Source organism: Balaenoptera musculus, chromosome 6 (assembly GCF_009873245.2).
Source record: "Balaenoptera musculus isolate JJ_BM4_2016_0621 chromosome 6, mBalMus1.pri.v3, whole genome shotgun sequence".
NCBI lineage: Eukaryota > Metazoa > Chordata > Mammalia > Artiodactyla > Balaenopteridae > Balaenoptera > Balaenoptera musculus.
Window position 1 is genome coordinate 99,388,998 of NC_045790.1, and position 27,127 is coordinate 99,416,124.

The 27,127-nt window shown below is 43.8% G+C and overlaps 1 protein-coding gene across 2 annotated transcripts in view; it reads right to left on the reverse strand.

Moving 5' to 3' along the window:
* ASTN2 (astrotactin 2) overlaps positions 1 to 27,127 on the reverse strand; it is a 902,613-nt gene that overhangs the window by 804,148 nt on the left and 71,338 nt on the right. The gene's annotated exons all lie outside the window — the stretch shown is intronic.

Genomic DNA, 27,127 nt, shown 5'->3' on the forward strand with positions numbered 1-27,127 from the left:
CCAGATGTGGCCTGCAGGCAGCCAGTGTGAGATGGCTATTTTAGTCCAACACCTTCTTTACAGACGTGGAGACTACACAGGCATTCAGAGTCAAAGAGGGCCTTGCCCACGGTCATGGAGCAAGTTTACGGTCGGCCAAGACGCAAACAAGCTTTCTTGATATCCCACCCTCCCGCTTTTCACAATACCAAACACTGGAGGCTGATCACAGATCCCAGGAATCAAACAGGCATGTAAATACTACTAATGAGTGCAAGCAGAGATATCCAACTGCACAAAGCAAATTCTACAGTGGGAAATGAAGAAATCACTTCCAGTGGTGGCTGTGTAGGAAGGGTAGACAAAAGGCTTCATATGGAAGAGACTGAACCATGTATTGCTTCCGTATGAGAATCTCGGAGCACCCACTTCTGTATTAGGGGGTTAAGATTGGGGACGTGGGCACAATCCCAACCCTTTAAGCAGCTGGTAGACTGGAGCGGGGGGAGGCAGACCCATAAATTGATAGGGGTGATAAAGCGTTGCAAGTGCCAAGAAAGAATCTTCAAAGAAACAGGGCCAAAAAAAGGGGTGTCTAATCTATGTGGAAGTGATGATGACAAGAAGATCCTCAAAAATAAAATGACACTTAAGATGGAGTTTGAAGGATAATTAGTTTACCATGGATAGGGGCAATGACTTATAGGTTAACCCTCAAGGACTGGGACATTTGAGACTGAGTGGAGGGCATGGATTTCAGGCAATGGGAGCACATAAGCATGGTCCTGAGATGGAAATGCAGGGGGAGTATATGTAGCTGGAAAGCAGAGGTCATTTCAGCTACAGTATTTGTTCAAGATGATAGCCTTGAGTGGCAGGCCTAAAGAGGGAAGTCAAGCCCACACCTGACAAGGCCGAGTGTGCCAAGCAAAGAAGCATGTATATGTTAGGCAGGAAATGGACAGCTGCTGAAAGTTTGTGAACAAAGACCAGAGGTGGTGACACTACAGGCGTTGTGTCTGGGGAAGAGTCATGTATAGAGTGAACTGGAGGGTAAAAACCTGATGCAGAAGCCTCTTGAAAGGTTGCTAAGAAAGAGCTCAAAAGTCCTCGTTCAGTGACTATTTGTTGAACAACTCTCATGTTCCAGGCACTATGCTAAGAGCTGGTGATCCAGTGATGAAGAAAGCAACCATTCAATACATGTCTTGCACACCCAGCATGTACAAAGCACCCTTTGAGAAGAGGGTTTCAGCCTCATTCGCTTGACAGCCAAGCACAGAGCTTGACATAGAGTAAGTGCTCAGTGATGGTTTGCTCCATTTAAGTGGACAGGCCCAAAGGATAAATCGAAGGACCAAGTTTGAGTAATTCCAGCAGAGCTCAAAGGCATGGTTGAGAGAGAAGATGCATGGTGGGAGAAAAAGATCTCTGATTCTGAGATCAGGATTCTGGATTTCTCTTGAGTCTTTGTAATTGTTATACAACCCTAAACGATTCCCTTTCCCAGCCTGGGGGTCAGTTTCCACATCTACAAAATTGAGGAGCTTGGGGAAGTTCCAAGCTTCTATGTCCCAAAAGTCATATGTGAAATTGAAATCATGGTAAAATGGGGTAGATTGAGATGGAAGAAGAGAGTATAATATGTGCGAAATCTCTGAGTCTGGAAAAATAGAGGGCCATGAAGAGGAAGGGAAGGAAAGCCAGATTCGGGAACCTTTGGGGCTACTCAGAGCTGTGGAGCTGGATATCTGCCAACTTCCAGAATCACCTCTCTACCTTGACCTGCCCCTGTAAAGACCTCAGGTTGAATGGCCAATGCTGTTTCCCATCACTTGCATTATTATAATTACTGAGTTCATTGGTCTTCTCTAGATATTCCATACATTGCAGAAAAGCACTTTCCTGATGACTGTTAATTAATCCCTCACCACCCCTGGGCATGGTAGAGACTGCTGAGCAACCTCATTTTTCATCCCAGGGAAATGGGCACAGAAAGGGGCTGAAGGGTCACTCAGTCAGGCTGAGGCTGAGGCTGAGTCGAGACTGGAACCTGGGGTCTTTCTACAGCCATTCACCACCAGCCCCAGGGTTAATGCAGCCAGAGAGGCACAAAGTGATTGAGTGAATAAGCAACGAGTCACTGCAAGAAGAAAGCGATGGCGAACCCTTCACAGAGTGGGTGATGAATAGGAGTCTCATGGAGAGAAAAAGAAGAGTGGATGCTCTTTGGAGACTGAAAGGGAAACTGAAGGCTTGGGTACCATCCCAAGTCTGGAGTCTGGGCCTATAGGAGATGTCTCACCAGAGAAAGGTAACCTCTGGTAAGAGGGTCATAGCAGGTTCACCTCTAGTTGGAGGACCAGGGATGGGTGACCTTCTATAGGAGGGCAGGGAAGACTTACAGAAAGAGGACGTATTTGAGTTGATTGCCCTTAAAGAACTACAGGTCAAAAAAAAAAAAAAAAGAGCAGACATGGGAAGCTACTGTCACAGCTCTGAGAAAGCCACAGCTGCACCACCTTCTTCAGGACAAGCAGTTAATTTGTCCAACTCGCTGCTCCCAAGTCTCTCATTTTTTAACATGCATTCAGGATCCCTGTCACTGATGGGTGAGGATGAATTAGGATAGCATTTTAAAGGAACAGAGGGGAGGAGAACCACCCAGCAAGGGGGAGAAGAAAGAAACCCTGCTGTTTTTAATCAACTAAATGACGAAGGAGGGGAGCATGGAGTGAAGGGGAAAAGAGGGGCCACGTGCACTTACTTCTCCAAGATCACTTGGCAAGAGGTGCAAGCTCTCAGGACTCCATGTAAAGCGGGCTGTGCTCGGTTGCCGCTGAGGTCATAAATGCAGGGCCCAGAAAAGCCAGGAGACTGTAATGATAATAGCTTCCACTTATTGTTTACTGTGTTCCAGGAATGGAGCTGGACACTTAAATAATAATCGACATGATGACCGTTTTTAAGCACACACTGTCCTGGGAGCCTGTACTTGGCCATTCTTGTACACTAGCTCTTTTAATCCTTAATCTGCCCTGTGAAGTATGAACTGTTATCACCGTTAAATCTAAGCAAAGAAACTGGGACTCACAGGGGTTATGTAGTTTCCCTAAGGTCACCAGTGACTCGCAGAGCAGGGACTCAAGCCCAGGACTTTGCGACCCCACAGCCCTTGCTCCTAACCTCTATGCACCCATTTGAGCACTTACTTGTCTGCACCTACAGCTTCTCCATTACCAGGGAAATAAGCTGATGAGGCCAGAGACCCTGAAGGAGAGATCCCCAAGCGAGCCTGGCTGCCCTCATCACACCCTCCCGCTAGGTCACTCCAGCCAGTTCCCAAGAGGGAATAAAGGTGGTAAAGAACTCCTAAGGTGGTAAAGAACTCCTTCGCCTTTTTTTTTTTTTTTTTACAGCCTCTGCCTAAGCCTGCAGGAAACCCAACTGACATGGTTAAGAATGAGTCCATCTGAGACACAGAGTAAGAAAGCGTAGCCAGATGTTGGGGATGGATGGAAACACAGAGCAGAGCTTTTCACCCTGAGCCCCTCTCCAAAGCCCCTCTAGGTTGGTTCCTGGAGGACTCCCTGGGGACCGATGCCAATGCAGAGAACAGAAGGGAAGAGAGAAAGGCGTCACACCTTGGACTCCGGGAATGAAAGCAGCCAGTAGCTCACAGCCCCCCATCTGGACTTCAACACTTCAGCTTGACCTTTGGTGCAAGATCCTGCCTCCACCCAAATAACCTTTTCTCTGCCCCCTCCTCACCACGGCCCTCCTCCATGTCTGCCTCCAAGAATACAAGTAGGGACAGAGAACACAGCAGAGATGGTTCACGCTCCACCCGACACACCGAAAACACAATCTTCCCCTCTCAGCAGGAAGAGAATCCCCCAAGTTTAGCTGGGCAATTTCCACCTTCCCTTGGAGCTGATTGTGACCATACATCTGAGTCCTGGCTACAGGATGAAAATGGAAATTAGTTGAACTCGACCTAATTAGTTTAACCCTACCCGAAATGAAATGAAGAGGACATGCCCTTCTCCTGGACACTTGTCCTTCACATGGCTAAAATTTGGACACAGTGGATGCTGCTGGGACAACCGTGTTGGTCTAGGAGGTGAATTTGAGAATGCAGGCCACGTGCAACAAGGTAAAAGGACCCAACACAGTGTCCTACACCAGAAACACCTACAAGAGAGGCAACCATCTATCTTGTGTAAGCCACTGGAGTGTTGGATTTCCTGTTACTTGTAGCTTAATCAATACTTACACAGAGAGAAGGGATTAGATGGTGAAGACTATGAATGTCTTGATTGCAGGAGTCACATTTCCTATGTCATGTGTTTATCCTCAAACAGTGCAGGTTAATAGAATGAACAAAGTCTTGAGACAGACTAGAATTCCAATAGGTTTCTACCACTTACTAGACAGCTTAACTTACCAAGCCTCAGTGTTCTCATCCATTAAATGGGGCTCTGAGGGTTAAATGAGATAAGCTATACCCCGATGGAGGAAGGGCTGTGTCTGTCTTGATCACTGGCATATCTACCCAGCAACGCTAGCAAAATGTTATTGGTACATGGTGAATGCTGGATAAAAACTGATGAATAAATGGGCAGGGTGCACCAAGCACGTGGCCCATCGTGCATGCACTCGGAACATTGTTAATCACCAACACAGTCCTAATATACCTTCCCCATCGGATCTTTTGAAGATAAACTAAAAGACTATCAAACACAGGGAAAAAAAAAAAAAAAGCTCGGTCTGTGAGTTAAATGTCTGAGTTTTGCTGCAAAAACACTTAGGAAGGGTCTCTTTACCCTTTTAAAGTTGGAAAGCTGAAGGATAATTACCTTCCTCTCTCTACAACCTTCCAAGAACGTTTCTCCTCAACAACTGCTCCATTTATGCTCCATTTATTTTTCACAGATATTCTAAGATGCTAATTTTCTTTCAGACTTCACCAGGAAGGCTCCTCGGCTTCTGCCTGAAAGGAACAGAACCCCAAAATCTAGAAAATATAAGGCCCACTATGGGGGAGGGGGTCAGCTCCCTGCTACCAAGGAGCCTGTAGACTTAACACAAAAAGTAAAGAGAGGAAGAGACAAACTCCTTTTTGTTTTCTGAGAACTTGCTTTGTCTCATAATAAGAGTAAACAACTACTTATCAGACATCTATGCTATGGCAGGCTCTATGCTAGATGTCTTACCATGGGTTCTCTTATAACCCTCACAACAAGCCCACACGCGTGCAGGCTCAGCCTATTTAATGGATGAAAAACTGGAGAAAATGGAGGTTCAGGGAGCTTAAGCTGCTCACCCAAGGCAAGAGCTGATGCCTGCCCACACACAGAATGGTGTATGAATATTTACAACCGCATTACTCACAATGGCCAAAAGGCTACCCAAGTGCCCATCAACTGATGAATGATCAACTAAATATGCTATATCCATACAATGGAATATCAGATGGTCTTAAAAAGGAATTTACTGACACATGTTACAACATGGATGAACCTTGAAAGCATCATGCTAAGTGAAAGAAGCCAGTCGTAAAATACCACATATTATACCACACATTATATGATTCCATATATACGAAGTGTCCAGGGAGTAGATTCGTGATTCCTTAGGGAGGTATTCACTAAAGGGCATGGGGTTTCTTTTTGAAGTGATGCAATGTTCTAAGACTGACTAGTGATGGCTGCACTGGTGAATATACTAAAATCCATTGAACTGTATAAGCTAAATGGGTGAATTATAGTATGTGACATAGCTCAATAAACCTTTTTTTTTTAAGCTGATGCCTGAAACCATGTCTGGAAGGCTTCCAATTCCTGTTTATTCCACCTCATCACCTGGCCCTTGGCATGTGCCACCTCACTGAATTCTCAGGATGGTTCTGTGAGGTGTGGATGACTGTTCTCATTCCATAAATGAGGAAATTGAGAGCCAGAGTGGAAAAATAATGTGTTCTCTTTCCAAAGGCAATTTTAATTTACAGAAAAGAAAACTGATTTTCTCAACATCTCCATAGAGGAGGTACCCACCTGTGCTCATTATAAACAGAGAATCTGAGAGCCAGAACAGATCCTCAAATGATCTAATCCAGTGATTTTCAAATGGCCCCAAAGTGTCATCCCCTAAAGATGCCCATGAAGGTCTTCAGGGGGATTGCAGGGGGATTGGGAGGCTCAACAGAGCAGTTTTTAAATTCTATTTTACATGCTGGGCTTCCGTATAAGATTTTTATGGAAAATACGGATAAGATAGTTTGGAGGCCACGGATCTTGTCCAATTTGCTCATTTTAAACATAAGATAATTTACACGGGAGAGAAAAAAGGTCTCTTTTGAGTCACGTGGTGAGTTAACGTTAGGGCCGGGCAGAGGGCTAGTTTTCCTCCCCCTCCAAATCGCAGGTTCCTCTTAGCCCAGATTAATGGCCTGGAGCAAGAAGACGAGGTTGGAGAACTTGGTTCTATTCACCAACTCATGTTCCAAACCAGAGAGGTCAGCAAACTTTTCTGTAAAGGGCCAGATGGTAAATATTTTTGGCTTTGCCTGCCGTGGTCTCTTTAGCAATGCACTTGGCCACTGTAGTGGGAAGGCAGCCACAAACAACACATAAAAAGGGGTGTGGCTGTGCTTCCATAAAACAGATAGGGGAGGAGGGCACCGTTTGCTGACTCCTGCCCTGAACAGCGCCCTCACTGCCACTCATGTCTCTCCCCAGGGATGGAAGGGGCAGGATATGATGAGGCAAGTGGCCCCTCCTCAATGCCTTTGTTAGAACTGCCTCAGGTGGCAGTGTGGTTGGGTGGAAAGCCCTGTACCTGGAGTCAGGCAGATTTTCAGGTCCAGACATCCAGCCCCTTACCTCTGAGACGAGACGAAGTCAGCCACCTCTTTGAGCCCTTTCTTTATTCGCAACATGGCGACAACAGTGTTTGCCCCAGGGGATACTGCAAGGATTACCCGGAAGCGGTAAGTCAGGGATTCCTTTGACAGTGTGGAGGATAATGATGATCAGCAAAGCCAGCCCCACTTTCCGCCTTCATCTCCCATCATTCTGCTTCTACCCACCTGGCTCCCTGTTCTCACCCAGCTCCAGCCACAGTGCCTACCTTGCTAAGTTCCTTTTACACACTCTGCTGCTTTACGCTCACAGGTGCCTCTCCCTGGAATGCCTTCCCCCAGACCTTCCTACAGCTCATTCTTCTCATTTTCCTAATTTCTGCTCAATTGCTACTTCCTGGAAGCGTTTTCCTGATAACACTATCTAAATCAACAACCCCTATTTTACCCTGTACCTCCAGGCACTCTATCATATCACCTTGCTTTATTTTCTTCATAGCCCTTCCCGCTACCTTAAATGCCAACACTTATGTATTTATTTACTTGTTTATTGTCTGTTTCTCTCTATGCTCCAAAAAATCTTACTGGATCCTTCTGGTTTCCTAGAATCAAAATGGTGGCTGGAACATAGTAGGCACTCAGTAAATATTTGTTGAAAGAAAAAAAAAGGAATAATGATTCCCCCCACACTGCTACAATTTTCTGAATTGACTTCTCCACCTTAAGCTCCTGTGCTTGGGGAGTACTGGGCTTGAATATAATATAAACACCTCCATGTTAGGAAGGTCAATCTAATGATATACCCTTCAGTTAGGTACAGATTTACTTGGAACTCAGATATACTGTTTGGAATGATCTGGGTCTCTAATGACATTAATTGCCAAGAGCTGGCATTGCACCCAGATTGCAGAAAGGCCATTTCATTAATCTCCATATTAAATTAGACCTGCAAGCATCCTTGAACTCCCTCCCTACTTACATTTTGCTGATAGAGAAACTGAGGCTCAGAAAGGAGAATGGACTTTCTCATAGTCTTCCTCTTCACTGAATGAGGAACGACTTAAATCAGTCAAGTCATAAAACTGTAGTGCCATAAGGTCCCTTAAATATCACCCCATCTGATAATACAGATGGAGAACTCAGGGCAAGAGAGAAAAATGGACTCGCCCAAGATCACACAGCATGTCAGTGGCAGAATTAAGACTAGAACCCATGTCTGTCTGTACCCAGAGTTCCACCCTCCATGCTGCTCTTTGGAGAGAAACAGAAAAGAAAGAAAAGGAAAAGAAATTATTCCAGGCACACATTTAGCAATGCTCATAAATCCTGACAATATTAACAATACACGACAGCTTTGTTGAACAAATTGGCAACCAGTATAGGCAGCTTAAGGAGGCAAGAGGTCTGGGGGAAAAAAAAAAAAGACCAGAAGGCACACAGAAATCTCCCCATTCTGATCTTTTCTAAGTCTGTCTATAAAACAACGGCTCAAACCAGAGACACTGGGGTATGGTGAGAGTTTGAAAGATTTGCATGCATGACCTGTGTGTGTGTGTGTGTGAGTGTGTGCACGCATGCTCACACAGCTCCCAAGAGACTACATGGGTAATAATCCATTCGTAAGATGTCACTCATCTGTTATACAAATTAACCTCCACCCCCCTCATGCCGGGATTAATTTGCTCTTTGTTTCCTTGACATTCAGCTGGGGAGATCAGAGGAGAATTAAAGAAAGTTCTTCAAGAGGTGAAAAGGGGAAGTCAGGGCTTCGGGGCCCTAGAAGCCTGGGCAATTAGCACCTGCCGCCCTGCTTCCCCAAGGGGACAAAGACGAAGCTTGCCTTCGTCCTTATTTGCTCCATCCTGTCTCCAGATACCGGTAAGTAATAACACTATCTCATACCTACTCTGTGCCTCGTGTGTGTTGACTGATTTGCAAGCACCTTACCAACTCCCACCACCTGACTGCTATCACCGTCCAGCCAGCTCAGTCTTCTACAGTGTCCCCGACCTCACTGAGGAGGTTTGATTATTCACCCTCCAGCCAAGTGACTTCCTGTAGTAAAGGACCATCCCCATCACTCCTCCCACTTCCCAAATGGTTTCTCATTCCTTTGTTCTGTACTCAGAAGTTCCAGGTCCCCGTGTGTCTGTGCCTTCATTGGGCCATATCATGTCAATTTCCCCCAAGTGAAAGCCTGAGCTGCTGTGACAAGTTCTGCTATAAAGGGTGAATTTAAAAAGAAATGCAGAGCTTCAAGATGGCGGAAGAGTAAGAAGTGGAGATCACCTTCCTCCCCACAAATACATCAGAAATACATCTACATGTGGATCAACTCCTACAGAACACCTACTGAACGCTGGCAGAAGACCTCAGACCTGCCAAACGTCAAGAAAGTCCCCACGTACCTGGGTAGGGCAAAAGAAAAAAAGAAAAAACAGAGACAAAAGAATAGGGATGGGACCTGCACCAGTGGGAGGGAGCTGTGAAGGAGGAAAGGTTTCCACCCACTAGGAAGCCCCTTCACGGGCGGTGACTGCGAGTGGCAGACGAGGGAAGCTTCGGGACCACGGAGGAGAGCGCAGCCACAGGGGTGCAGAGGGAAGGGCGGAGGTATTCCCGCACAGAGGATCGGTGCCAACCAGCACTCACCAGCCCGAGAGGCTTGTCTGCTCACCCACCAGGGCGGGCGGGGGCTGGGAGCTGAGGCTCGGGCTTCGGTCAGATCCCAGGGAGAGGACTGGGGTTGGCGGCGTGAACACAGCCTGAAGGGGTTAGTGCGCCACAGCTAGCTGGGAGGGAGTCCGGGAAAAAGTCTGGACCTGCAAGAGACCACTGTTTTGGGGTATGTGAGGAGAGGGGATTCAGAGAGCCGCCTAAACGAGCTCCAGAGATGGGTGCGAGCCACGGCTGTCAGTGCAGACCCCAGAGAGGGGCATGAGCCGCTAAGGCTGCTGCTGCCGCCACCAAGAAGCCTGTGTGTGAGCACAGGTCACTATCCACACATCCCTGTCTGGGGGCCTGTGCAGCCTGCCACTGCCAGGGTCCCGTGATCCAGGGACAACTTCCCTGGGAGAACGCATGGCGCCACAGTCTGGTGCAACGTCATGCCAGCCTCTGCCGCCGCAGGCTCGCCCGCATCCGTACCCCTCCCTCCCCCCGGCCTGAGTGAGCCAGAGCCCCCGAATCAGCTGCTCCTTTGACCCCGTCCTGTCTGAGCAAAGAACAGACGCCCTCAGGCGACCTACATGCAGAGGCGGGTCCAAATCCAAAGCTGAACCCCAGGAGCTGTGCAAACAAAGAAGAGAAAGGGAAATCTCTCCCAGCAGCCTCAGAAGCAGCAGATTAAATCTCCACAATCAACTTGATGTACCTGCATCTGTGGAATACCTGAATACACAATGAACCATCCCAAAATTGAGGAGGTGGACGTTGCGAGCAATGATATATATATTTTTTTCCATTTTTCTTTTTTTGTGAGTGTGTATGCGTTTGCTTCTATGTGTGATTTTGTCTGTAGAGCTTTGCTTTTACATTTGTCCTAGGGTTTTGTCTGGCTGTTTTTTTGCTTCTTTGTTTTCTTAGTATAGTTTTTAGTGCTTGTTATCATTGGTGGATTTGTTTTTTGGTTTGGTTGCTCTCTTCTTTCTTTCTTTTTTTTCTATTACTTTTTAAAATTTTTTTAATAATTATTTTTTTATTTTTAATTTTATTGTATTTTATTTATCTTCTTCTTTCTTTCTTTTATTTCTCCCTTTTATTCTGAGCCGTGTGGTGACAGGCTCTTCGTGCTCCAGCCAGGCATCAGGTCTGTGCCTCTGAGGTGGGAGAGCCAAGTTCAGGACACTGGTCCACAAGAGACCTCCCAGCTCCACGTTATATCAAATGGCGAAAATCCCCCAGAGATCTCCATCTCAACGCCAAGACCCAGCTTCACTCAACAACCAGCAAGCTACAGTGCTGGACACCCTATGCCAAACAACTAGCAAGACAGGAACACAACCCCACCCATTAGCAGAGAGGCTGCCTAAAATCATACTAAGTTCACAGACACCCCAAAACACACCACCAGACCACCAGAAAGACAAGATCCAGCCTCATCCACCAGAACACAGGCACTAGTCCCCTCCACTAGGAAGCCTACACAACCCACTGAACCAACCTTAGCCACTGGGGGCAGACACCAAAAACAACAGGAACTACGAACCTGCAGCCTGTGAAACGGAGACCCCAAACACAGTAAGATAAGCAAAACGAGAAGACAGAAAAACACACAGCAGATGAAGGAGCAAGGTAAAAACACACCAGACCTAACAAATGAAGAGGAAATAGGCAGTCTACCTGAAAAAGAATTCAGAAAAATGATAGGAAAAATGATCCAAAATCTTGGAAATAGAATGGAGAATATACAAGAAAAGTTTAACAAGGATCTAGAAGAACTAAAGAGCAAACAAACAGTGATGAACAACACAATAAATGAAATTAAAAATTCTCTAGAAGGGACCAATAGCAGAATAACTGAGGCAGAAAAACGGATAAGTGACCGGGAAGATAAAATAGTAGAAATAAATACTGCAGAGCAGAATAAAGAAAAAAAAATGAAAAGAATTGAGGACAGTCTCAGAGACCTCTGGGACAACATTAAATGCACCAACATTCGAACTATAGGGGTCCCAGAAGAAGAACAGAAAAAGAAAGGGACTGACAAAATATTTGAAGAGATTATAGTTGAAAATACGCTTAATATGGGAAAGGAAATAGTTAATCAAGTCCAGGAAGCACAGAGAGTCTCATATAGGATAAATCCAAGGAGAAACACGCCAAGACACATATTAATCAAACTATCAAAAACTAAATACAAAGAAAAAATATTAAAAGCAGCAAGGGAAAAACAACAAACAACAGACAAGGGAATCCACATAAGATTAAGAGCTTCTCATTCAGCAGAAACTCTGCAAGCCAGAAGGGAGTGGCAGGACATATTTAAAGTGATGAAGGTGAAAAACCTACAACCAAGATTACTCTACCCAGTAAGGATCTCATTCACATTTGATGGAGAAATTAAAACTTTTACAGACACGCAAAAGCTAAGAAAATTCAGCACCACCAACCAGCTTTACAACAAATGCTCAAGGAACTTCTCTAGGCAGGAAACACAAGAGAAAGAAAAGACCTACAATAACAAACCCAAAACAATTAAGAAAATGGTAATAGGAACATACATATTGATAATTACCTTAAATGTAAATGGATTAAATGCTCCAACCAAAAGACATAGACTGGATGAATGGATACAAAACCAAGACCCGTATATATGCTGGGTACAAGAGACCCACTTAAGACCTAGGGACACATACAGACTGAAAGTGAGGGGATGGAAAAAGATATTCCATGCAAATGGAAATCAAAAGAAAGCTGGAATAGCAATTCTCTTATCAGACAAAATAGACTTTAACACAAAGACTATTACAAGAGACAAAGAAGGACACTACATAAGCGTCAAGGGATCAATCCAAGAAGAAGATATAACAATTGTAAATATTTATGCACCCAACATAGGAGCCCCTCAATACATAAGGCAAATACTAACAGCCATAAAAGGGGAAATCGACAGTAACACAATCATAGTACGGGACTTTAACACCCCACTTTCAACAATGGACAGATCATCCAAAATGAAAATAAATAAGGAAACACAAGCTTTAAATGATACATTAAACAAGGTGGACTTAATTCATATTTTAGGACATTCCACCCAAAAACAACAGAATACACTTTCTTCTCAAGTGCTCATGGAACATTCTCCAGGACAGATCATATCTTGCGTCACAAATCAAGCCTTGGTAAATTTAAGAAAATTGAAATTGTATCAAGTATCTTTTCGACCACAACGCTATAAGACTAGATATCAACTACAGGAAAAAATCTGTAAAAAATAAAAACACATGGAGGCTAAACAATACACTACTTAATAACCAAGAGATCACTGAAGAAATCAAAGAGGAAATCAAAAACTACCTAGAAATAAATGACAATGAAAACACAATGACCCAAAACCTATGGGATACAGCAAAAGGAGTTCTAAGAGGGAAGTTTATAGCAATACAATCCTACCTTAAGAAACAAGAAACATCTCAAATAAACAACCTAACCTTACACTTAAAGCAATTAGAGAAAGAAGAACAAAAAAACGCCCAAAGTTAGCAGAAGGAAAGAAATCATAAAGATCAGAGCAGAAATAAATGAAAAAGAAATGAAGGAAATGATAGCAAAGATCAATAAAGCTAAAAGCTGATGCTTTGAGAAGATAAACAAAATTGATAAACCATTAGCCAGATTCATCAAGAAAAAAAGGGAGAAGACTCAAATCAATAGAATTAGAAATGAAAAAGGAGAAGTAAAAACTGACACTGCAGAAACACAAAGGATCATGAGAGATTACTACAAGCAACTATATTCCAATAAAATGGACACCCTGGAAGAAATGGACAAATTCTTAGAAATGCACAACCTTCCGAGACTGAACCAGGAAGAAATAGAAAATATGAACAGACCAATCACAAGCACTGAAGTTGAAACTGTGATTAAAAATCTTGCAACAAACAAAAGTCCAGGACCAGATGGCTTCACAGGCGAATTCTATCAAACATTTAGAGAAGAGCTAACACCTATCCTTCTCAAACTCTTCCAAAATATAGCAAAGGGAAGAACACTTCCAAACTCATTCTACAAGGCTACCATCACCCTGATACCAAAACCAGACAAAGATGTCACAAGGAAAGAAAACTACAGGCCAATATCACTGATGAACATAGATGCAAAATTCCTCAACAAAATACTGGCAAACAGAATCCAACAGCACATTAAAAGGATCATACACCATGATCAAGTGGGGTTTATCCCAGGAATGCAAGGATTCTTCAATATATGCAAATCAATCAATGTGATACAGCATATTAACAAACTGAAGGAGAAAAACCATATGATCATCTCAATAGATGAAGAGAAAGCTTTTGACAAAATTCAACAGCCACTTATGATAAAACCCCTCCAGAAAGTAGGCATAGAGGGAACTTACTTCAACATAATAAAGGGCATATATGACAAACCCACAGCCAACGTCATCCTCAATGGTGAAAAACTGAAACCATTTCCACTAAGATCAGGAAGAAGACAAGGTTGTCCACTCTCACCAATATTCCTCAACACAGTTTTGGAAGTTTTAGCCACAGCAATCAAAGAAGAAAAAGAAATAAAAGGAATCTAAATTGGAAAAGAAGAAGTAAAGCTGTCACTGTTTGCAGATGACATGATACTATACATAATCCTAAAGATGCTACCAGAAAACTACTAGAGCTAATCAATGAATTTGGTAAAGTAGCAGGAGACAACATTAATGCACAGAAATCTCTTGCATTCCTATACACTAATGATGAAAAATCTGAAAGTGAAATTAAGAAAACACTCCCATTTACCATTGCAACAAAAAGAATAAAATATCTAGGAATAAACCTACCTAAGGAGACAAAAGACCTGTATGCAGAAAATTATAAGACACTGATGAAAGAAATTAAAGATGATACAAATAGATGGAGAGATATACCATGTTCTTGGATTAGAAGAATCAACACTGTGAAAATGACTATACTACCCAAAGCAATCTACAGATTCAATGGAATCCCTATCAAACTACCACTGGCATTTTTCACAGAACTAGAACAAAAAATTTCACAATTTGTATGGAAACACAAAAGACCCTGAATAGCCAAAGCAATCTTGAGAAAGAAAAATGGAGTTGGAGGAATCAGGCTCCCTGACTTCAGACTATACTACAAAGCTACAGTAATCAAGACAGTATGGTACTGGCACAAAAACAGAAATATATATCAATGGAACAGGATAGAAAGCCCAAAGATAAACCCATGCACATACGGTCACCTTACCTTTGATAAAGGAGGCAAGAATATACATTGGAGAAAAGACAGCCTCTTCACTAAGTGGTGCTGGGAAAACTGGACAGCTACATGTAAAAGAATGAAATTAGAACACTCCCTAACACAATACACAAAAATAAACTCTAAATGGATTAAAGACCTAAATGTAAGGCCAGACACTATTAAACTCTTAGAGGAAAACATAGGCAGAACACTCCATGATATAAATCACAGGAAGATCCTTTTTGACCCACCTCCTAGAGAAATGGAAATAAAAACAAACAAATGGGACCTAATGAAACTTAAAAGCTTTTGTACAGCAAAGGAAACCATAAACAAGACGAAAAGACAACCCTCAGAATGGGAGAAAGTATTTGCAAATGAAGAAACTGACAGAGGATTAATCTCCAAAATTTACAAGCAGCTCATGCAGCTCAATATCAAAAAAACAAACAACCCAATCCAAAAATGGGCAGAAGACCTAAATAGACATTTCTCCAAAGAAGTTATACAGATTGCCAACAAACACATGAAAGGATGCTCAACATCACTAATCATTAGAGAAATGCAAATCAAAACTACAGTGAGGTATCACCTCACACCAGTCAGAATGGCCATCATCAAAAAATCTACAAACAATAAATGCTGGAGAGGGTGTGGAGAAAAGGGAATCCTCTTTTACTGTTGGTGGGCATGTAAATTGATACAACCACTATGGAGAACAGTAGGGACCTTCTTTAAAAAACTAAAAATAGAACTACCATACGACCCAACAATCCCACTACTGGCCATATACCCTGAGAAAACCATAATTCAAAAAGAGTCGTGCACCACAATGTTCATTGCAGGTCTATTTACAATAGCCAGGACAAGGAAGCAACCTAAGTGTCCATCGACAGATGAATGGATAAAGAAGGTGTGGCACATATATACAATGGAATATGACTCAGCCATAAAAAGAAATGAAATTGAGTTATTTGTAGTGAGGTGGATGAACCTAGAGTCTGTCATACAGAGTGAAGTAAGTCAGAAAGAGAAAAACAAATACCGTATGCTAATACATATATATGGAATCTAAGAAAAAAAAAAAAGGTCATGAAGAACCTAGTGGTGGCAAGATGGGAATAAAGACGCAGACCTACTAGAGAATGGACTGAGGATATGGGGAGGGGGAAGGGTAAGCTGGGGCAAAGTGAGAGAGTGGCATGGACATATATACACTACCAAATGTAAAATAGATAGCTAGTGGGAAGCAGCCACATAGCACAGGGAGATCAGCTCGGTGCTTTGTGACCACCTAGAGGGGTGGGATAGGGAGGGTGGGAGGGAGGGAGATGCAAGAGGAAGAGATATGGGGACGTATGTATACGTTTAACTGATTCACTTTGTTATAAAGCAGAAACTAACACACCATTGTAAAGCAATTATACTCCAATAAAGATGTTAAAAAAAAAAAAGAAAGACATGCAAAACAACACTAGGTCCATACTCAAAAGTGTAGACCTTCCATTTTCCCCCTTAGCTGTGTATCTGTTTGTTGCCACTATTTGTATGAATACATAAGCCATGTGACATTATTTTTGGAAAGAGGAGCAATATAGATAAATACATACATAAGAAGAAAGAGTGCTAACGTTGAATGAATGAAGATGGATCTTAAAAATACCATATGCAAATCACACTTAATGTGAGGGGTCCAAGGAATCATACACATCCCTCCTGCACCTCTGCCCCATGTAACAAATTACCGCGAATTCCTACATGAGTTCCTATCGTACAGATGGGTCCACAGAGCGCAATGGGAGAAAGGCAGCCAGAAGTTAAATGGCTTCTTCAAGGAATTAAAATTGTTTAGTTGTAGGGCAATGACCTGTGACTTCTGGGTTCCAGAGATCAAAATCCTTGCACATTTGTCCAACCTAACAATCCTAGAGAAGTTATAACAGAGAGCAATGAAAAGAGAGGTCATTTTCATGCGTTTATTATGCACCATATGTTGCACAAGACCATGTGAACAATCATGCCTGGCACTAGACAGGGTGATTTGCACGCATTACTGTAGTTCATTCCATTATCTTAAAAACACCATGAATTAAAAGTAGTACCGTACACCCATTTTTCAGATGAGGATATCGAGGATATTGAGAGAGAGAAAGTGACTTTCTGGAGACAGAACAGCTTTTACACCTAGTCAGTACGTATGTCTAACTCCAACCCTTGCAGTTTTCACTGTTAAGATTCCCTCTTAATGAAGCAGATCTCAGGTAGTGAGGCATCACAACGGGGGGGAAAGTGGAGAATTCTCCGCAAATAACCAACAAGTACAGACTCTGTTTTAAGTGAAAACGCTGTGTAGGGCGCGCTGAGTAAGCTCAGAATCAAGGGGAGACGCAGAAGCACACACAACTAATCTAATATCCAAGGAGGATCAACGGCAATGCGCTGACCAATGCTCATGACCTTGGGCAAGCCGATCTAGTGGAAACAGTAAGTCAGCTCATTTTCCCTCATGCAGCTGAAGTGTTGCCGAATATCCATCTGAATCTAATTCTGTTCTTATTCATATGAAAAATAAAACAAATACGGAACCGCTATCTATCATTTATCTATCTATAATTTTACAATGTGAAATACTTTCTAATCATCCTTTCATCTTCACAGACTACCTGGAGAGAACAGGGGGGTTAGGAAAGATTCCCATTTTGCAGATAAGAAAGTGAAGCTACCAGTACTCTGTGTAATAGCTGACTTTTTAAAAAAATTATTATTTTCTACTCACGTTAGCCTTTAGGACATCTAATATCCTGAGTCACATTGAACATAATCTTAACAGATGTGTCTCCCCCCCCCCAATCTTTTAGTTCCCCAAATAAAACATGCCTACTTATTCCTTCTAGATCTACACCTAAAGACTCCCTTCTTTAAGTAGACAAGCACTCAAGCCCAAGCTCTTCTCCATTTATCTGTTCATCCATCCATCCAACCACCCATCTGAAAATCTGTCCGAAAACTTTTTCAGATGGAGTACCTTGTGATGGGCACTCATAAGACAGGATCCTTGCCCTAAAGGGCTTAGCAACTAATTGTAAATATAGATGATATTTGTAACATACTCTGAGACATAGAAGAAAGTGATAAATGCACTAGGGTAAGAAAGACGAAGATCTGTCTCTGTGCAAATGCAGGTAAAGGAGAGGGGGAGAGCAGGACACACCTCACCGCAGAGGGGCGCTCTCACTTACCATGCACCCAATATGTGTCAGGCATCACACTAGGCACATTTCATTTACCGTCTTACTTTCTTTTAACAATAAGATAAATCAATTATATAAGATAAATATAAAGGGAGGAGTGTCTTCTCTCTCCCACCCCCATCACAGCCACTAATCTCCCAAGCTTTAGCTCTTAAATGGATCGGTGAGACCTATGAAAATGATTGGGTCACCTTCACTTTCAGGCTGGGTCACTGAAATCAAACAGCACATCCCTCCCTTTTCTACGTCTCCTGACCCCACAGACGGGTGGATAAATTCATGGATACATTCAATCACCCAGCTTTGATGGCTCTCTCTCATCAACCATGAGGGTTCATGCAGCTATCCAGAGATATTTAGATCCCACAGTCTAGACCAGCTGGGAGGTGATGATGGAGGACGTGTAGACCCCATTTTGGGCTGCTGTTAAGCTGCTGGTTTCATCCCAGCCTTCCCTCAAGCATTGCAAAGTAACCCTCCAGGTGACCTTGGATCCCTCAGGAGAAGAAGAGGTGATGGGCATGGCAGGATCCAGGCATCACTGGGCTCCTGGCTACAATACTGCCAATCCCCCCATTTTGCTCTTAGCAACTGGTATTAGTATTTCCCATTTTGCCAAGGAGGAAACCGGGGCTCCGAGTGTTCCAGGTCACAGAACTTTCAAGGAATAGGGTCAGGATAGGAATGTAAATGAGTCTAACTCCACAATGACTGATATTTCTACCACGTTGGAGCTGAGATTTGAAAGGTACAGATGATCCTTGTATTGCAGAGGCAAGAGGAGGCATGGGAACAGGCTCCCAAACAGGTCCCCTGAGATATAGCTCTCTCTCTCACACACACACGCACATAATCTGTTGCTGCCACATCTCCAATGTCATCAGACCAGCAGAGAAACACCATGTTTTCTCCGGGAGAAACTTTTTTCTCTGTTAAGAAGCAAGAACCCAACAGCTTCCCTGAGACCCATTTTTCATGCAATTAATGTCAGGCCTCCCATGTTTCCTAATGAAATCTGACACCAACGGAGAAAAATGGATACATTGAGTTCATTAGTAAATAGATTACCCAAATGTTTGGGGTGAGGGGAGGAAGAGGGTGAAGGAAGAAAGAGAAAGGGGGAGAGAGGCACACATACCCACTCAGCTGTTCTGACAAGAGCCTCTCTGAGGACCACATGCTGATCAAATATTTATGGATTTTAATGCACTGATCCGTTAAGTCTGGAAATATTCACCCTTACCAAAAAGTAATTTTTTTGCAGAAAGACAAAGAAGACTCATCTTGATGCTGACGCACCGTTGAGATGGGAACTGAGGCTTGTTGAGGAAAAGGTAGGGCCCAAAGAGAAACCTCTGTTCCCTGCATGGGAAGGACAGATGTCTCTTTTCCTGAGACAGCATAACCCCTTCCCTCACCCACACCCCTCCAGGCCAACAGAAAGACACATGGAAAAGAGGGAAGGTGTGACCATGTCGGAAGAGATATTAGCCTGGCAGGAAGAGAGGTTGTAAAAGAAAAATGCCTGTGTGCCCTGTTAAATACCTGCACCCAAAGAATCAGTCAGTTGCCTCATGGCTACCAGTCTCTTCCATGCTAAGCCCTTTGGGGGAGTGAAGCCAAAACAGCAGCAGAAATGTGTGGTCCCAACCCATAGAGCGGAAGAGTCTGGTTCTGCCGCTTTCTTGACTGCCACCTTGGATAGCTCTCCTCACTTCCTGCCTCTGTAAAAAGGAGATACCAATGGCAGTCTTAGCCTATCTCACGGAATCGCTGCCTCCATGGTCAAATGAGGTTACCGACAGGGAACCCTTAATATAAACTGTAAAGTACCATAAAAGGCATGACAATGTTGTTTTTGGAAGAGATCCCCATCCCTTTATGTCTATATGATGAGTTGGAAAGTAAAAGCAAAGGGAGCCAGGCCAGCAGTCCCAGCTCTGCCAGCTATTACGTGTGACCTTGAGCAGCTATCACATGTGACCTTCATCCCTCTGGGCCTCAGCTTGGCCATCAGCAACACAGTCAGCCAGGACCACTGCTAGATAACCCCTCAGGACCTTTGCACAGCCTCGTGCCTATGAAAACCCGGAGGAGACTTCAGGAGGAGGCTGGCCATGGTGCTGGCTTCTCTACAGACCCAAGACTACCCTTGGTTAAGGTTGGAGTGGAGAGGGAGAGAGAGAGAGAGAGAGAGAGGATCAGATGGTCTTTCAGAACTACTGTCGCGCTCACATTTTGTGAGATGGGACATTTTGTGTCTCTTAAAGTCCTTGGGCAAGGAAGTCTCATGTCATGCTCTGAGGAGAAAACAACTTAATAAAAGTGAGGACAGAAAGAAACAAGGAAGTAGTCCAGGTAGAAATGGACCCCAGAGAGAGTATATGTTCATGAATCAAATAGTTTCTTTTCTGGTCACTGCCTTTTGCTCTGTTATGGGCACTTTATTCACTGAGATAGGAATGATCTGCCAAAACATTTTTACACACAAGAGACAGAGATACACAGACAGATGGTGAGAGACAGAGGCAGACACAGCCTCCAAGCTAGAGGCAGTAAGTTTCCTCATCTTTGTGAGCCGGAGGTTAAGAAAACAAAATGAGGAAGAAAAGAAAAGAAAAAAATGTAAAGCAGCAAACAATCATTGAAAAAGACAATGCCATGTTCAGAGCAGGGTCTTTGTATTCCAAACAGCAGTGACATTTCTTTAAACAGCAAGATGAATCCTTTTATATAGGCCTTTTTCATATGGGTCTCTTGCCACCCAATTTTAGCAGAAAGAGAAATGCATGGGAAAGAAGGCACAGAGTGTAGGGGTAGATACAAAGCAGGAACCAAAAATGCATTTTGTTCCCCAAATCTCCTAATGTGACTCACTAGCTCTATTGTGACAAAGTGAGAGGTCTCTGGGGAGTTCATTTCACGTCTCATCCATCCTGAGAGTAATGGGAAAATCCCGCCTTGTTTCTGCAAAATATCAGCACACACTGTGCGCCACAGACACTCAATTCCATTAGACATAATGGAACAAGATTGTCCCAGAAGTTGTTTTCAATTGCTTGAGTGCATCCTTCATTTAGGGAAACAAGAATATATGAGCTGTTTGACTCAAGTGGAAGTGTGGACCCGAGTTTGCAGTGATAGCCACGGCTATTTTCTGGTATGGTTGGCTAGGTGGACACCTGGTCAAACATCACCTCTCCCCATGGCTGAAGAGGTAATCTTTAACATCTCCATTTCATGGCATCTATTACAAAGCAGCACAGAGCTATTCATTAACTGTCGTTAACCAAACACAGATCCCTGAAAGGTCCACACCCACCAAGGCATCTCCATTCTGTGAATGGCACAATCAGGTTCAGAGTTGCAAGAATGCATAAGCTAAAGTGCCAGATGGTCAGGAGTTTGAATCCCCCATCCTGCCACTTCTAGCTGCTTGACTGCTGCGAAGTCACTTAGTCCTGCTGAAACTCAGTATTATCAGGTGAAAACTAAAACAAAAAGTACGTGCTTGGCGAGATAATTCGACTTAACGTGGCAAGGACGGCAGAAAGTCTGTGGGAAGCATAGAGAATTTGGGAAAGGCTAGTTTGCAGTGAATTGGAGCTTCCCAAACTGAGTGCTATCTCTGGATCCCCCTCCACCATGTGGACTTAGAGTTGGATTTTCAGTGCCAGGAAGAGGAGCTCAGGGACCTCCTGTTTAACTCCTTGCGCTGCCACTGATTCACCAGCAACATTTGGTCATTTGTCTCCCCTGGTTGAGTCCCTGTTTCTTCACATATAAAGTGAGGGGGGTGGACTTGACATGTAATTTAGCAATTTTCAAACTGTGTTTTTAGAACAGAATCATTTCTTCAAACACAGCTTTATACAGAAGTACAAGTAGAACATGCCTAGCAAATGAGAGTGGATATTTTCGTGGGCATGGGGACCACGAGTCCCACTTATACCCCTGCCCCTGCCCCTGCCTACCTTCAGTAGCATCTCCTCTGGAGAACCCCAGGCCATTGTGGAATACAATGAGAAAAAACAGTGTCTCAATGACTCTGCGGTCCTAAGGACATTCTGTGAGACCACAGAGGAGAGGTGCTGTGGGAATTTCAGGAGCTTGGTTTGCTGGACAGCGCTTTCCTGACTTCAGCCTCCGAAGCTGGCTTCTGATCAGGATGGCTACTGGTCATGCGGTCATGCTTGCTCTTTCACCCTCATCACACACACACAAAAAAAAACAAACAAAAAAAAACAAGACAGGGAGAGCTGATAAGAGAAGCAAAGCTTTAGGAAAGAAGAGGCGGCCAAAAGGAATCCTGTCCACTGCCATTTCATTCCCACACAGGGACAGCGTATCTACTAAGAGGCCATCCCTGTGCTGGGCTGGAAACACACGCAAATATCATTATTGTTTGTATTTGTTTCCTCTGACTGCTGTAACACACTACCGCAAATCTGATGGCTTAAGCCAACAGGAATTTATTCTCTCACATTTCCAGAGGCCAAAAAATCCAACATCAGTTTAACTGGGCCAAAAGCAAGGGGTGTCAGGAGGGCTGTGCACCCTCTGGAGGCTCTAGGGGAGAATCTGTTCCTCGTGTCTTCCAGCTTCTGGGGGCTGCCGGCGTTCCTTGGCTTATGGCCGCGTCACCCCAATCTCTGCCTTCTCTACTTCTGTCTAAAGCCAAACCTCCTCCTGCCTCCCTCTTATCAGGATGTTTGTGATTACTTTTAGGTTCCACTTGGATAATACAGTATAATCTCTCCATCTCAAGAGCACCAACTTAATCACATCTACAAAGACCTTTCTTCCTTATAAGGTGACATTCACAGGTTCCAGGGATTAGGATGTGATTTTTTTTTTTTCTTTTTTTTGGTGGTGGGGCATTATTCAGCCCACCATATTGTTGTTCTTTATTCATAGTCACGATGCAAACTTTAAGAATGCAAACAAGTACACCCGATAATTCACCTTGGAAGCTTTTTAAACTCTGCAAAGAGAAAATCTCCAGGGCCCCTTTGTCACTTTGCTCATCTGTTCCTTTTGTGAGAACTACACTCAGCTCTCACCCCAAATACAAATACACTTGTACATAGTCTACTCACCCTTAAGAATTGATATGAAAATAACTCATCCAAGACGATTTCTCAGATCACCCCAGTACCTGAACTCACTTTTCCTGGGAGAGCCTCACAGAAAACATTAGCTGAACTGTCATGATGTCACTGAAAAGTGGTATTGACAGATGATGCTTGTGTAGCACTAAAACTCAGGCATAGGGCTGACGCTTCAATGAATAACATCATTGCATCCTCACAAATACCCTGTGAGGCAGATCTTCTTATTTCCATCCCCATTACAGAGATGGGAATACTGAGACTTGGAGAGGTTAAGTAACTTAACTTGCCCAAGATGGATTAACCAACCAGGGGTGGAAAGAGATTCCAGCCCCACCCACGTGTATGGTTCCAGGATCCCAGCTCTCAACACAATCTATACTGTCTACTCCCCTGCTCATTGCCTACTTCCCAAGCCCATTCTACCCCGCATTAATTAGTTCTCTACCAACTTTCTCTTTCCCCCTAAAATGTGCCTTTCTTAAAGGCTGAGCTAGCACTTTCTGCAGATTTGTACCCCTCCTGCCACTGGCCTAATCCTTGGTGCCATGAATAAATGAATAAGGGAAAAATAAATAAAAAGAGAAAATTAAGGAAGAAGAGATCAAGGAAGGTACGGAGAACAGGAGAAAGTAGAAAACAGGAGAAGAGAAAAGGGAAGGAGGAGGGGTGAAGGGCTAGAACTACTCACAAAGTATCACCCGGAGAGTCTGCCACTTAGATGTTACTCCAAAAATTCCTGAAGCAGGAGAAGCAAATTCCCAAGGTGGCCCCACCATTAGTACTAGTAGAGAGACATATGGAAAGAGGGGGAAAGGGAGGAAGAGAAGGAGGGGGAGAGAGAGAAAGAGAGAGGAGACAGAGCTCCAGCACAGCACGACTGAGAAAAGAAGCCAGAGAAACTACACAAAAGTCTACACAAACACGTGGAGGGAAAACCCATCCCCAAAAGCAACATTAACAAGAGAAAATTAAACCCTACACCATGGCACAGCTAGTAAGACTTCAAAGCCCTCTGCGTATGGAAATGAATCCTTCAGGCAGGTTGGGAGCCAGGACGCCTTGTGCGGAGGGTGATGAAAGCAGAGGCAGAGTGGAGATGTCGAAGCCTTAATGAGCCCCGAACCCCAGAGACCCTGTCCCTCCCCAGCTTTGTTCACCCCCAGGACCCTGGGAGTCCCAAAAGGAAAAGGGCCATGTTAACTCTGAGCACCACAGACATCTGGGGAAGCTCTCTGGATTCTGGAGGACAGCAGTGCCCCGGGGTGGCCATATTAATTTGTGTGTACCCACACCCCAGGCTCACACACCCCGCAGAGTGACACAGACACACAGGTAACACCTCTCCCTGCTTCGAAGCCCTGTTTCCTTCTTGCAGTTCCCCCTATTTCTTGATGATTTATTTTGTTTTCATTTCTTCATCCCCCCAGCCTGAAGCTAAGGGAAGAGGAAAGAATGAACATGGGTTTCTACTCTAGACCTAAGAGTAATGAAAAGCGTGAGGCAAGAGTGGCGGGGAGGGGAACAGCCGGCGGAAGTATTGTGAGCGATACTAATGCCAGCGCTGCCCTCCCATCGCTCATGTCTCCTAAGGGCCCCAATGCATTTTTCATCCAAACATAAATTAGTTTTACTTACTTATTTTTTCCCCAGAATGTGGAAAGCTATGCTCACACATGCAGCCTGCACAAGAGTGGAGGACGTGCCCCATCACCTCCCCTCCCAGGGCACGGACAGGCTGTGGCTGAATGAAGAGACCCAGGATCCTAAGGGAGCCAGGGTGACAGGTGGGAGGGTCCATCAGAATAAAAGAAGCCACCCCAATGTTCTGCCTTGGAACTGCGTTTGCCGCAGCACAAAGGAGCCCAGGAAGGGGCTGCCTGGAGCCACGCCTGTGTCCGTGAATCCTCCAGCCTGCAAGGCTTGCCCTTAACGCTCACTCTTTTATCTTTTTTTTTTTTAAGTTATTATTATATTTTACATTCATTTTAGTCATGCAGCCAGTATATGCTGAGTACCTACTATGTGTCAGACATAGACTAGGTTCTGGGTGGTCAGTGGAGAAGAAACAGACAAAATCCTTGCCGTTATGGATGTATGTAGAACATAACCAAGTGTGAATCACAGCCACAGCTGCTTTGTGAGAGCTCTCCATGTACCTCGCACAATTCTAAGTGCTTAAGATGTAGTAAATTGTTTCATCCTTACAAAATCCCTGGATGGGAGATGAGGAAACTGTGACTCACAGACTATGAACTTGCCTAAGGTCACACAGCTGGGAGGTGGCAGAGCTGGGTTTTCAAACCCAAGCAGTCTGGCCTTTATCCAAAAATCAAAACAAAACAAGGACCTACTGTACAACACTTGGAACTATATTCAATATCTTGTAATAACCTATAAGGAAAAAGAATCTGAAAAAGTATATACATATATATGTATAACTGAATCACTTTGCTGTACACATGAAATATTGTAAATCAACTATACTTCAATAAAAATTTAAAAATTAAAAAAAAAACTTTTTTAAGTGCATGGTTACAATCGGTGTTAAGTACCAGAGGAAATGAACAGCATGCAGCAATAGAGAATAACTGAGGCAGAGACTTTTTAAGACAGGACAGTCAGGGAGGGCTTCTCAGAGGAGGTGACATTGAAACCGAAGGAGGTGACAGATGTGGAGAAACTGGCCATGAGAAAAGCAGGAAAGAAGCTAATTTCAAGAAAACACGCACCCTTCCTTAGCCCATTCTCTTTTATCTCTTCTTCTTTCTCTCTTATACCCTATCCCTGTACTCTGGCTCCTCCATTACTAACATTCTCCATTCTGTAGTTTTCTCTCTCCCCTCTAACACCTTCCTAGTCCCATTAATTAGTTCCCTGCACCCACTATGCAGGTCTTCTTGTGGCTCCCACTCTGGCCTATATTTTAATCTTCACTTCGCAGTTAGGCCAACTGATGGGCAGAGAAAGGAAAGGAGGAGAGGGCATGATGACACCAGGCATCTTCTAGATTTTATCTTGTCTAATCCCCTGTGGAGACTCAGGGGCGTTATGACATTTGCCCAAAGCTACATGGCCCGTGGGTGTTAGTCAAGACTAAACTTGTGTGCACTGATTCTCTGTCCAGTGCAGTACGCTATTCCACCAGAGTTCTTGTTACTTTTCAAAAGCATTTGCAGATATCAAATCAAGGCAAAGCATAGAAAACTAGGAAACTGAGTATGACCAATATAGCATTTATTAGTTTCTCAGGTAGAACCCAAAACTGCACATCCTACCAAGCTCTGAACTTGACCACCTATTTACACAGCATTTGTCCACCATCAACCAAACTAACACGTTCACCTGCACTCACCCTCTAGAATCCTATTATCTTAGTGCAGGAAGGGCTGCCCAATTCTCTCATTTTGCAGACACAGAAACTGAAACCAAGCCAAGAACAGAAGCTAAGTTTACTGATAAATCATTAAGCAGAAATAAACAATTAAATTGCCCTCATATGTTAAGGAGGAATATAAGTGCCTTAGATTTTCTCCTCCATCTCTTTCTCTTGCCAGTGATGTGAATGAATCTGCCCGAAGCCATCTCTATGTTCTCAAGGGGATGTACATACTACATCAGTATTGAAATTACAAGATCTGGGTTCAAACTCTATCACTGCCAGCTCTGACCAATTTACTTAATTTCTCTGAGCTTAACTTTCATTGTCTGTAAAATGGGGACACTCACACCTACATATTTAAGGTTGGGATGAGGATTAAATGGGGAGTCATGAGAAGAACTGGACATGATGCTTACAAATAATCCGTGCTCAATACAGATGCACTCCCTTTAACATCTGGGGAAAATGAAATGCAAGGTAACTGACCAGAGTCAGAGATGCAGGTAAGTGTCATCAAACTGGTCGGCGCTTACTAGTCTACCACCAATCTACAACCTGAAGGGTATCCTGCTGCTTCAGTGGTGTGTGTTACCTGAGGCAGGGTG